General features: G+C 27.3%; 1 long non-coding RNA gene across 1 annotated transcript; it reads right to left on the bottom strand.

Moving 5' to 3' along the window:
* Positions 1-4241: 4241 nt before the first annotated feature.
* Positions 4242-6509, bottom strand: LOC123195539. The gene is made up of 2 exons (XR_006497491.1): positions 5771-6509; positions 4242-5478 (listed from the first exon to the last, which is right to left on the bottom strand). It is a non-coding gene; the product is annotated as an uncharacterized LOC123195539 (long non-coding RNA).
* Positions 6510-14927: the final 8418 nt, after the last annotated feature.

Raw genomic sequence — 14927 nt, 5'->3', positions numbered from 1 at the left:
TTTTGAATAAAAGAACTTGGTTATCTTCCTTCTAAAGGTCTTCTTTGCCTTAAAGACAATGATGTTCACATGGAGTTTGACCACAGCCAAAGGGAGGAGACATGATATGAAATGAAATGCATGTGATAAATGCAATGGTCTCATGGATCCCTAAATTTATTCTGCTTTAATGGTGGGTATAAAATAGGGGTGGATTCAATGTAAGCACAGTCAAACTTGGGGTTAGGATGAGTTCAAATCAAATTTATAATGTTAAGTTCAAGTTTGTGTTTAAATTTGTTTGAGTTATTATAAAGTATTATTAGAAATTATTAGTAAAATAAGGCCAAACGACTATTTCCCACCCAAGATTTGATGTTTTCTCAAATGTCCCCTTTTTAACTATGGAAACACCAAACACCCACCCATGACTGGTTAGATTTAACAAAACTCTAACGCCTAAAATTTTTATCTCTTTTTGCCCTCCTAAACTTTAAAAACTAAAATTTTTTCTCAGCCTAAGTTTTAAAAAATCGCAATTTTACCCTAGGGTTTGGTTTTGAAATCTCCGACGACCTCTCCTGCTCCGTCAGACGAAGTTCTTCATCTCCCAAGGCGTCTCCGACGCCGATCGAATCTCCAAATGGGAGAAAAGAGATCGCCAGAAGGAGAGGTTGCTTCGGGAGGGAGAAGCCGTCGGCAACGGAGCCGGAGAGGTCGCCGGAGATTTCAAAACCAAACCCTAGGGTGAAATTGCGATTTTTTAAAACTTAGGGTGGGGGAAAATTTTAGTTTTTAAAGTTTAGGGGGGCAAAATTATATTCTATTTTAATTTATTTTTAATATTATAGCAAAAATGACGATTTTACCTTTACCACCGTTAGAGTTTTGTTAAATCTAACTGGTCATGGGTGGGTGTTTGGTGTTTCTATAGTTAAAGGGTGAAAACTTGAGAAAACATCAAACCTTGGGTGGGAAATAGTTGTTTGGCCGTAAAATAAACAGTATTATTGGTTATTAATAGACAAATAAATCGATTTTGATTGAAGTTATTAAACTAAAATTTTAGGGTTGAAGGTTTAGGGTTATAACTGGAGTCATTCTAAGTCAAGACGCATTGGAGCAAACCGTGCCAGTTAGATTCACCCCTAGGATAAAATTTGAGGAATTATTAGGGTGATTATTATTATTATTATTATTTAATTAAAATAGTTTCCCTTCCCTTTTCTGCAAAAGACCTTTTTTCCAATATTTTAATGTCCATGTTATGTCATGCAAGTGACCTAAGCAGAAGATATGTCATATTCCATCATTTACTTTGGATGCTTCGCTTACTGGCTATTGCTAATAATGTTATTTCTTCAGACGCCATCAACTCTCTACTCCACCTTCTGCACTTAGGGTAGCGCTTTAAATAATATTTTATTTATTATTATATTTGATAAATTTTAATAAAAATAAGTAAATATAAATAATTATTTTATTTAATTGAAGATCATAAAAAATATTAATATATTAGTTTATTTAAATATTTTTGATATAATTATTTTAAAATATTTTTTAATGTTATTTGTTATATTATTTGAAAATAATATTATTTTTATTATAAAAATATTAATAAATAATGATATAATTATAATAAAATTAAAATTATTTTAATAATCTTTTGATATTTAAAATGAAAATAATAATCAAATTATTAAAATATTTTATTATTTATAAATCAAATAAATTAATATAATTAATAAAAATTAAATTACCAGAATAAATTTTTAATCTTTTGAATCAAACGACTACTTAATGAAAAAATGTTATGTTACTGTCACATAACATCATCAAACCATTTTCTATCATTTCATTAATTCTTATTTATTTCTTTATTTCTTTCATTTTTTAATTCTTTCTAAAGGTTGATTCAATTTGAGCCCTATAGACTTGAATTTGAGCTTGAATCAAATATAATATTTTTAGACAAATAATATATTTAGCAAGTATAAAAAGGCGTTGCATATGTATAGACATCTTACATTGTGTGAAAATGATTAAAAAAAAAATATTAATTAAATAGTTTGTGAACTTTTAAAGTATCAAAATGTGTTTTAATTTATAAAGTTTAAAAATAAAGTTATGATAAACTGTGTCAAAAACGGATAATAATTTGGCAATGGATCAAGCTTCATATACTTTTGCATTTTTATTATGAAATTTTTTTCAAATTTTTAAAATAGACATGTCAAAAGAGCCAACTTGTGCAGTCCTTTTTTACATTGTCAATGGGGCATAACCCCTAGTAGGTTGTTTCAAGCTCACAGGCCATGCTCTCAGACTGCAAAGTTTGGCCCATGGTTCAACCTGACCTGCATGATACTGTTCACCATATTTAAAAAAATTTATTAATTATTTATTATTAATATTATGAAAAATCCAAAAATTTTGCATAAGGAACTAAACGTATTTACTAATGTTATGGAGAATAAAAATTATTAATGAATTAATATAGGAAGCTTAAACATATTTATTTATTTATTTATTAATGTTATAAGGAAATAAAAAGATTAACATGAATAGTTTAAACTTATTAATTATTTATTATATAAAACATATTAATCATTTATAATTAATATTATGAGAATAAAATATTAATAATGAATCAATATGGAGAATTCAAAAGACATTAACAAAAATATAAAAATTTGAAAAAAAAATAAAAATATTCAATTCAACAGGTTGTTGCCCCATTAAGGGTTTAATATGAAAGGATTCAATAAATTAAGAGTTTCCAAGGAAATCATCGAATCCATAAAAAGATTAAAAAATAGGGGTGAATTCTAATTAAATTGAATTGAAAAAGACCTAATCTGGCTTGAATTTAAAATAATTAATTTGAATTTAAACTCAAATAAATTTAAATAATTAACAGTAACACTAAAAAGAAATTATTAGAGTAAAAGAAAATGAATCATACAATATAAAAAAAGAAGAAGAGTTTTGATGCAAACAGCACTGACAGGTTTTTGAACTCAAATTGAACTAACTGTAAAGCCAAAATTTCAGCTTGTCGAAACCGAACATGCTGGAATCTACCCCTCCCTCCCTAGACTTGATATGATTAAATGATTTGTGATTGTGATTGTGATGATGGAGAGTTTGTTCTCCAAATGCATTGTATGGCAAAATTTCTTTTGTGTATAGTTGGATTGTTGTTATCAGTGGATCACATTCACATGGATGGTACCAACGAGATTCATGGATCATCTCAAAATCACTGTACATACAGCTAACCTACTCAATCTGCGTGCTCAACTGGTTTCTTCTTCTTATGGCATGGCAACTCAAATTAAATAAATAAATAAATATCCCAACACCTTTTTCAATGATGAACAGAACATGTCAGGTTTGGTAGATGAAGCCTATGCATGTTACTTAAAATTGTAGCTTGCTTCCTTCTTTGATTTTCCTGTTATGTTTGCATTCTATTTCTAGGAAAACTTTATAATAAAGATACAATTATATAAGGAATTACGATTTTAAAAAACATTAGCAAAAGTAATTATTTATTATGTTACTAAGTTTGGCAACATGTAAAGCACTTTTGTGAAACAAATTTGTAGTTTTGACCTATCATTCTTTTGGAATATATCATATACTTATTCCTACCCAAAGGTTACTCTTTCCCCTAATTTTTTTTATTTATTAATTTTAAAACTCAAACAAACTTCCGTGTATTTGTTAATTTTAGTTTTTCTTGTTATAGATAAGATTTTTATTTTAAAATTTTATTTAAAAAGTAATTTATTTTTATTTCTCACTTTAATTTTAAAAATTAACAATTTCTTCTTTAACTTAATTTTAAAAATTTATTTTTTCATTTTCATCGTTTAGAGTTTATAAGGTTTTTAAATTTTATGTTATACCCAACTTTCAAAGTTTAAAATATTGTACTTACGTATCAAAAATTTATTCTTTTTTTGGATTTGATATATCATTAACCTCACCACTAATAAACTCTCTCTCTTCTCGACGGTTTCTTGATACAAAAATCATTCAAAATTTGATTAAACTGAGTAAATTTGTTATACAGATCTATACAACAAAATCACATAAATCTATGCAACAACGCTCATTCATAACTCAGCCCAACGACGGAAAAGTTAGGTATTCTTTTATAAACAGAGGGAGATAGATCGAGCTTACAATGACATGGGTTGTTATAACATAGATCCATACAAGAACCCAAAGTCATGTCAATATCAGTATCAGAATGTCGAAGTAAGAGATTTATTAAGTATATTATGCAGCATATGCGCGACTGCAATGTTTAACCAGAAACAAGAAGCAAGAAACAGCCTGCACAACTTTTCAGGCTGATGATCATAAGAAATGAAAGAACAGACTTTTATCCCTTTCTTTTTGTTTTTTTTTTTCTGGTTTCAACATGTTCCAAATTACAAAACTTGTATGATCACAAGGGTGAAATATTCTTAAAACCATTTACACATATGTATAAGTCATGTCCCTTACATTTGAAGGCATGAAAGCCAAGACCATGAGCACTGCTAGAATGCCTATAGGCAGCAGAAGCAGCATGAATGGAGGCGGCGGCAACGGTGGAAGTATCAATGGAAGGATCAACAAAGATGCGGTTAAACATATCAGCAACAGCAATGACTCCAAGCTGTAATAGTTTGCTGGTAACAATCTTCTTGAAGTGCCTTGTGAGTAGCTCCTATGATACTCCATTTCTCTCTTTTCCGTTACAGGAGTTGCAATCTTTCTTACTCTTCCATTCATAATGCTGCTTGTACAATGATCTTGAAAGTTTAGTATCCCTCTTGATAGTCTTAGTTTTGATTCCGAATGCTCAGAATTCATTTACTTTTCTCAGTTTTGCCGGTCACCAACACCCTGGATTAGATCAAAGTCCTCTTAATTTGCAACAAAAGCTTCAAAGGAAGACTCAATTGCTGACACCAACATCAATTGCAGTGAATGAGGCTTGAAGCTCAAGCCAGATGACCAGATGTGAACAAAGAGAATCACTTTGAATTACAAAGATTGAAGCACTACTCAGATTCTAAAATGTCTCAAATTTAAGAGATGAAGATCACAAATATTCTTTCTGCCTTTGAAACGATCTGAGCTCGAACCAGATTCTAAAATGTGCCAAACTTGAACTAGGAATCCTAAAACTAAAAGCTTGAAAGCAGCTATGGGAACTAAAGATTCAATGTGAAAAGGACTCTCTATCCTTAAAGCAACTTCTCAGCTCTATAACTTTGCGTATCTTAATAGATCTCAAGTTGGAACTTACAGCCTCAAATACTATAAATGTGAGCAGGATTCTAACCCAAAATCAGAAGAACAAGGAGATTCAATCCTCCATGAGAGAGACGATATGCTACAAAAACTTATCAATACTGGGTATCTTTAGCTATCTATCTGGACTTCAACTTGAGAACTCAGCTGCTGAACCATGAAACGTCATCCCCAATAATCCAACTGGAAATAAAAAATTAATAAACCATAAAATTCAATAAGAAAGATTGAAATTTCCACCCCATATAAACCCAATCAAGAGCTAAAAAAAGCTATAGAAAAAGTGATCTTTATCATGTAAAAAAAAATTTGAAGCCCCAAATAGTATATCAAAGATTTGAAAAAGAAGATTTTGCATCCAACCCAGTGCACAAATAAGAACAAAGAACAATACCCAGATGCTAAACTCATAAAATTAAAAAAAAACACATAAAATTTCTCTATGTTATTATGAAAAGAAAAAAAAAGGTAATACCAGTGATGTTGCAGAGTTTGAAGGTGATGTTTACAAGAATGGAAAGACAACTTCAAGCTGAAACGTTGGAGCAGCTTTTGCATCTCAAAACTCTAGATCAATCTCCTCTTCTTTAAAACACAAAGAAAAGAAACAATCTTGATGTGTTCCTTTAAAGAAATGGTAAAGCGAAAGGGAAGAAAAGAAATAAGAAAGGCTTAGAACACCAAAAACAAAACAAAACAAAAACAAAGAAGAGAGAAGGGTATTTAAAAAGGAGATGAAGTGTACAAGGAATGAGTTAATGAGGAAAATGAAGGAAGAAATGAGGTAGTTTCCAGTTTCCACAATGAGTTTGAAGAATTGATGGCTTTTAGACGGTTTCACTGTATTTGTTGTAACTATTAAATGCACAACTAGAACAAGTGAGCAACAACAACACATCACAAACACAAGAATTTGTTTTCATTTTAAAATTCATTTTCATGTTATTATTATGTTATAAATACACTTTCTGATGACATAGAGAGAGCTAAGGCACGGCGAGAAATAGAGAGAGAAAGGGAGTTTGAAAGTAGGGTTGGGTTCAGTGAATACCAAAGAAGAAGTGGGGCCATAGGGGTAACAATTACTTAGGGAGTTGCTGGTTTTGGAAAATGAATAAGAAAGAGAGAGTGTAGTGTGTGTTCCAAGGTTCACCTCCCTTGGACTTTTCTTTACGCTCTTTATTTTTTACTTTCTTTTTGGTTTTGTTCTTGGTCTCTTCTCTGGCCATCTCCCTCCCTCCTCACCACCTCCTTCTTCTTCTTCTTCTTCTTCTTCTTCTTCTTCTTCACACATTTCGGTCCCATTAACTATTTTTATCCATTTCTTTTCGGCTAGTATTACCTTGTTAATAAATCTTTTCGATGCAAAGCTTTTGTATAGATGGAACAAAAATTCTCATTAACCTTCATATTCGTCTAAAAAACTATTTCCAAGCCATTGGTTGGCAAGAGTGTAAAGATAAATTTTTCTGATTGATAAGAGAAAAAGATACTCTTTTGAGTTCTGGTTTTCCAGCGTCAACAGCAAATAATAATACCATGAGCTAACAACTAGGGATAAAACCATGTGTTAAAAGGAGGAATGAATTGGATCATGCTATATTTAAATAAGGTTTAATTTGAATTTAATTCAAAATGAAAAGAATTAAATTAAAATTGATAAGTTAAAATTTAAATTTAATTATAAATAATTTTAATTTAGATTCGATTTGAATCAATTTAAACTTAATTATTCAAATCAATTTAGACTTAACTGATTCATTTTAAACTCAATTTTGAGCCTTATTCTATAAACTAATCACTGTTAACATGTAAAAATGGTTTAAAAGGCCTTTTTTTTTTTTCTTGGCTTCATAATTTTAAGTTTGAATACAAGAGTTTTTCATTTATACACGTAATAACAAATCATAACAATATGATAAAAAATAAATTATAACAATATAATATGATAATTATTTGAATGTGCATATATATATATATATATATATATATATATATATATATATATATATATATATATATATTCTGTTTGCTTCAATTACCTTCTCCATTTGGACTTGAATTTCTCCAACGGGTCCATTTGGATCAATTTCGTGGTTCTTAATGTACTTTGTGCCTCTTGATTTTGTTTATACGCTTAATTTTTAAACACTTGGAGCTGAAATACATATAATTTAATAATGTTTTTCAACTTTTCAATAAGATTATATTATACATGCAACCGGTACATCAATGTATATAAATAAATAGATTTATTATTATATATTTAATGATATTTAATTTAAAATTATTCAATTATATAATCATATATAAATTTATTAATTCCCTTTATAAAAAGTATTATTGTCATTATTATAGGCCTAATTAACAAGATTTTTTTAAATAATTTTTTCAAAATTTTTACAAATATAATAAAGGTAAAAATTCAAATCCTCTATTTTAAAATTCAAATATTTTATTAGTTTTATTAATTATTGATGTTATCAACAGGAGTTTTGTGACTTTAAAATAAAATAAAAAAAAAGAAAAAAGAAAACTGATTCATAATCCTTAGAATATTAATCTATACAATAAATTATGTAGAGTGCAAAAAACGTTTGTTTTTTTGTATTCTGTTTTTAAAACAGAGAGCCCCACCCCATCTATTACAATCTTTGAATTTTAAGTATCAAATTTAAATATATAGGGAACGAGAATAACCAATGTACATATTTCTGTAAATATGTTTTCAAACATATTATCAAACCCATTTAAATCTAGATTAAACTTGTATTTTCTAATAAAACTAAAACCAACTTAGATTGAATATAATTATATATATATATAGTTGAATGATCAAATTTTCTCTTAAGAAAATATGAAAGGATTACATTAAAAAAGTGTCTAATCTTAACATAAATAAATGACTAATTATATAAACAACATGTATCAATAAGACACATCATTTACCTGTAAAATTACTCCTAATACAGTCAAAACAAGGGTAAATAACACATAAGTGAATTTTTACTTTACTTACAAAAATTTAAAAAAAAAACACCCAAGTAATATTTCATTTGCTTAATCGCGTCTCACCTCTATTTTTACTTTCACATATAGCAATTACCTTTTATTTTTACATGATAGTAAAATAAAAGAATATCCTTAGAATTCTAGATTTAATATACTATAATCTATGTATATCTACTTGTATAATTACTTGATAATCTATTCCTCTTGTCTATAAATACAAGATAGGACAACATTTTTTTATTTTCATATTATTACTTTTTCAAAATATTAAAATTATATATACACTTTTTTTTAGTTTATAATTGAATATATAAATAATATGTTATTATGTGATTAAATAATTTTAAATTAAAGATAAATAATACATAATTATATAATGATAAATCATTTATGTATTAATTATGTATTCAAAATTATATATACATAGCATCACTCTTTCCAAAATTTGTCCTGTGGATGAAAGATTTGGATCTATAAACCAAACCTCATTCAAAGTTCCATTGTGTTTTGGCATTGTATAATTATTTTCAAATATTATAGATAATGTAACCTATGGATTGAAATTATTTTTAAAAAAAAAATCAGATTGAATAAAACAAAACCGAACTGAAAATAATATAATTTATATATTTTTTCTTATTGGTATTATATAATTATTTTCAAGTAATATAAATAATGCAACCCATTTGAATCTAAATTTGTATGTTCTAAGACCAAATCCAAACCAAGTGGAATACAGTTATTAATTATATATCTTTCTTTGGGTATGGACTAACTTTCTAATTTTCAAATATGGATTAAAATGAAATAATGCTTGATTAATTTTTCTCAACTTGTGTCTATATTACATTTTATGAAAAAAAAAAAAAAAAAAAGTTGTCTGGTTAGGCTAGTGGGGTTCAAGAAATATGGCTGTCCATAATAGTTTTATACAAAGTTGTAAAGTCAAGTGGACCAAATTAAAATAATAATAAATTGATTAAATCTAGCTAATATGTGTTTTGAGATGAATGAATGAATGATGTTGTAATAAAGTCTCATAAAAGAATGTCAAAAAACTTTATAATATAAATTAAAAGGTGACAAGAGGATGCTCTCTTCAGATGGATTCATGAGATTGCCCACATGTCATGCTTCTTTTTCATTCAATGCATCTCCATTCTATTTTGATTTTAATGTATAGTATATATTATATGTGAAATCTGTTATCACATATTTAGTTAAATTAAACAGACAATATTTCTTCAACTGGGTTTTGAGTGGAGCGAAAACAAACAACGTTCACTAAATTTGTAGCAAACTAGGTTAAAAATCAACAATATTTATTTAATTGGGTAAGAAATAAACAGGCAAAAATAAAAGACAACATCAAGGAAGGGTGGTTGAGTATGAACACAATTAAAAATGGACTAATTGTGTTTATTCAATTAATTTGATTAAGTGAAAATGACTTTCCCATTCATTACAAACTGAGATTAAAAATAAACAATATCCATTCGACAGGTTGGGGTATTATCATTATTTTTTCAGTAATTTTAAAATAATTAAAATTATATCTTATTTTTCCCTTTTAGTTTGAAAAAATAACAATTTCATCTTATAATTAAGTTTAGAAATATTCACTTTTTTTTCCTTAGGATATCAAATTTGAAATTCGACCACTTCCACCGACGAACAATAATCCTATTGTGGACGAAAGAGTTGCCATTGTTCAGAGGATGACAACACTCTCTAAAGATAACAAACATCATCTAAATTGGACAACACTTCATTGTCTAGTGAAGAATGACGAGTGTCATCCAACAAAGTTTAAGGCCTCCAACCATCGGTGGTGGTTGAAGAGAGAGGTAAAGAAAAAACTTAAGAATTTTTTAGAGAGGAAAAAATCATTTTTTAAAGTTAAAATATATGGTGAAATGAGATAAAATTATATATTTTTTAATATTATTATTAAATAATAATTTTATATTTATATTTAATGATAGTTTTAACTAAATTTTAGGGATAAATAGATATTTAAATTTTTTATTTATTATAAATATATTTTTAAAATTGAAATAAAACTTAAAAGTGAAAAATAATTGTTAAGCCGTTAAAGTATAGACGGAGAGGAATAGGATTGTGCATGCATCAAGGAAGTAGGAATAATTATTAACAGAGTATGTTAATTTGGTCAAAATCAATTGCATTAGGATTAAGAATAAGAAGAAGATGAATAGTTGATTAGACAGGAAAAAAGTAGTAATGGGTGGTTTTGGGGGTTCTGCTATTATGGAAGAAAGCACATATAATCAAATCAAATCAAACCATTAGGAAAACCAGTCAATCTTATTTGAGATGTTTTTCTTTTGTAATAATAATAATAAAAAAAAAAGATATTTGGTGGAACCCGGCCACCCTTTTGAGGTGGAGCTCCGCCATCAATTCAGTAAACACGGTGGGATTAATCCAACAATCCACTACCAAAACATCTCATTTCATTTCATATGGTTACGTACATAACAAAATATTAATATCTACATATAAATTTATTTATTTATATATACAAAAGGTAGAACCTATTGTAACATTTGAATTTATTATTAATATTTGTTTTGAGTTTATACAAACCTACACAAGTTTTTATTAGAGTTTCATTCGAGTATTCTTCACCTAAAATATGTTTTAATAATTTGAAAAATTTACATAATCTCAATTAATTTTCACCCTACCTTTTTAAACTATCACGATATTACACGTAACATTATTGATATGAATAAGTTTTAATAGAATTAACAATGAAATATGTGACATTTGTGTGGATATTATAAGACAATGCTATGTGTATAAATATGTACCATGAAATAGCTAACATTATGCATTTAATATGGGGAAGTCTTTCAATTGGGCGATTAGACTTTATAATCTATCTACCCAATTAAAACATTCTAGAGTATTTCTTGTGCTTGCTTCAATTATTGTACAATGCATCTAAACCTTACATTCATTGCGTATGCATTAGAATAATTTAATTTAATTTCTCTATTAAAATTAAACTTGGACTTTCTTGGCTGCTCATTAATTTATGGTATAGTTGGTTTGATGGGGATTAGAATCTATTTCTCTAAAAAAAATATTCACATAGAGAGATAGAAAATACAATATAAAACTCAATATCCAAGTGAAGTTAGGAAGGAAGTTTGTATTGAATCTAAGAAATAAACCATGTTAGCTATAAATAAAATTATATGTATACAAAAAATTTCATTAACTTCTCCATAAAAATTAATGTAATAATATGTAATTGAACAATATGTGATCATTTATATTTTTATTTATTTTAAAATTATTTAATTATATATTGATGCATCAATTTATATTAATATATTAGTAAGGGTTATCTTTCTACCTAACATTGCCGGTTATGGTTTGCCTGCTTTGGTGGTGGGATTCGCAAACATCAAACATCCCATCGATCACATTTTCAAATTTGCTTGACTATGTTGTGGATTGTGGGTCCTTTTTGTGATTCTCTTAGGGAACCATTTTTTAATTTTTCTCTCTTTAGTATTAATGGAGATCACAGGATTGGTTTGGATAGATGCAATGTACAGGATTTGTCTACTTTTCAGAAGGAATAAAGATAGTAAAATGGGGAAGAAATTAATTCAAATTAGAAGAATGCATGCATGTTTAAGTCTTTTTTGTTTTAAATTTTTTTAGCTGTGTTTTCAATGTCATTGCTAATTGCTCTTGTTGACCTGTAATTTGTCCTGGCTTGAATTGGTCTAGTCTAGATTTTTACACAAAGCTTTTTTCTCCAACGGATTTCTTCATTTTGACAAAGGTAGCTCCAATTCAATTTGTAATGAAGTGGGGTTTTGTTGGAATTCATGTAAATGGAAAATATGAAATAAAGTAAGTAGAAAAGAAATTCAATTCATGAAATTTGTAGTAGTTTGACTGCCAGATTTTCCGATGCATCAAATAAATCAACTATCCTAAAAAGAATATTGTAAAGTTTTTTCAAACATAGCTTATAAAATCATAATTCATATTATATATATAAATCATAATATATAAGAGATTGGTGACATATATACAATATCTATTTCTCGATTAGCTTTCAAATTACGTTTGCATCTTCTCAACTAATCTTTTAAGTAATATCTACGTTTTGCTTGACTAATCCTAACCACATAAGTTATGTAAGGGTAACAAAGTCAAACTACTCACTCATAAGTTATTCGACAACAAATTTATTTTTAAAATGGGTAAATATATTGCATTCTTTGATTTGATTTAATTTTATTTTTGAATAGAAAAAAAATTGACAAAAACATGGTAGTAATTGTAAAACATTTAAGAAAATTGAAATTAAAAATTTTTCTACTCTTACAAAGAAAATAAAAAATACATTTTGATGTTTTTGGCATTTTAAGAAATAAATCTTAAATTTCTACAAAATAATTACATATTAGGAGTGTTTTTATAGTTTTCGTTCTAGGCAAAAATGTTGATAGACACATTTTGGAGGATCAGAATCTCCTACTAAGATTATTATTTGAACAAAATACAATATTGTAATTAGTAATTAATAAAAAAAATAAAAACAGAAAACCAATGTCACCCAAAAAAAAAAAAAAAAAACAAGTGTGAATACATATGTCTGTATTGAAAAGAGAGGCCTTGCCAGGATGTTTAGTCTCCTTGAAGTTTAATAGTTTGGTGGTCTAAGTGTTGCCAAGTGGGATTCCTCATTAAAAAATTAAAAAAAGCATACCATTTTTCTCTTTTGTTCTCAAAAACATTTTAGAAAAACAAAATTACGCACAATACAAGTTTTTGTTCTTGGATCTGTAGAATGTGGGTTGTGTCTTTTGAAGGTTGTGCTAAATGTTTCCTTGGTCATTTATTGGTTTCATATGAAAAGAAGACTTTAATCTGTTCATAATAAAACAATATGAATTAAATAAATGTTTCCTTAGTCATTTATTGGTTTCATAAGCCATATTTGTCTTCACATAACTCAATGTATGTATGGATTTGACAGATATCACAGAAATCTTATGCAACCCTTTTTTTGTCTAGGGGAGATGTATCAAGACTTTGAGTTTGAGAGATAATCCAATGTCATTTTTTTTTAATATTTAAAGATGAGCTTTAGTGTCTGTCTAATCTGGATTTTGTTCATTATTTTTTGAAACAACACATATAAAACATTTAGCGACAAAAAAATGAGATCATAAACCCTAGACCGGACAACAAAAAGTATTTTCTGGATGATTAAAAATAAGAAAATATAAACCATATTTTAGATTATATGTTAATTTTTAATCAAGTAATGGAGATTTAGTTTAGGGAATGGTTGTTTGTAGCTACCTAATAAAATGCTTTTCACACTTGTTATTATTATTAATATTAAAATTCAAAGACTACTCTAAGATTGATCATTCCATTGCAAAATTGAACTTTTGATGTACATACATTAAACATATTCTATTTCTGATTTGATTACAAGCTCAGAGGGATGGTTTTTTTTTTTTTTTTATAGTTTAAGAAATATAAGTGAGGAGAGACATGGTTAGGATGATTATTCCACCCAGTAACACTAATTTTTATGGTTGAATACATGGACATTTAACAATAAAAAATTTTGTTCTAAAGAGATTATTGAATGTCAATTTGGTTGATTTTGCTTATTTTGGATAGATCTTTTTTTTTTTTGGTAAGTAAAAATTTACAAAAGTCATGTTGATGTTAGCATTTATGGTTGAATTGTGTTTACAGCTTAACTTGAATTGGTTTGATCGTTCAGTCTTAGATTTTGTTTTTCTGTTTTGTGGAATTAATTTGAGGAAAAGGTGAAATTTGAAGTTTTATATATTATAAATATCCATGTTAATGCACTAAAATAATCACATCAATATTTTTTATAGAAAAATATAACATCATTCTTATTTAATATTATTGAAAGTCAAATAATAGTTAATTTGACACATTTAATAGAAAGATTATGAAAATTAGATTTCTTCAATTGAAAAAATAAAATAAAGTTTAACACTTTAAAAAAAAAAAGTGATAATCTAGGACTTATAAATGTTGTTTACTCTTTATATACCAAATATTTAAAAAAAGAAAAACTTTACAGATTATTTTCTTTATTTTTTAAAATTTTCTCATTCTTTTAAATTTAAATTTACCCATGAATTGATAAATAATGTTGCATGCTGTCTATACCAGAAATTATATTTTGTTTATACACATCAAATGATCAAATCACTTTCCTATGTAACTAATGTTGGTGATTCTTGCTTTAAATTCCACTAAACAAAATTTGGGATATCTTTATTATTATTATTTTTTTAATTGTGAGTAAATATTAGGAGAGGTTTTCAATGGAAGTGATCTTTCAAAAATTTTGGTCCATAGAAATAGAGAGCATAAATAATTGTGGGGGATCCTATCTACTAAGTAGATATGACCCAAATAATAATATTATTTACTTAGTTGGGAATTGGGTTTGAATCCTTAATAAATTCTCTCCTTTCTTATCTTGGCTTTGCCACACTATTTTTATAGCAATGAATAAATGAATATTAGCAAGGCTCTTGCACCTTATCTTTCACCATCTAGATTAA

This window comes from Mangifera indica, chromosome 14, assembly GCF_011075055.1.
Source record: "Mangifera indica cultivar Alphonso chromosome 14, CATAS_Mindica_2.1, whole genome shotgun sequence".
In the NCBI taxonomy this organism is placed as follows: domain Eukaryota; kingdom Viridiplantae; phylum Streptophyta; class Magnoliopsida; order Sapindales; family Anacardiaceae; genus Mangifera; species Mangifera indica.
This window is presented reverse-complemented; position numbering and strand designations above follow the sequence as displayed.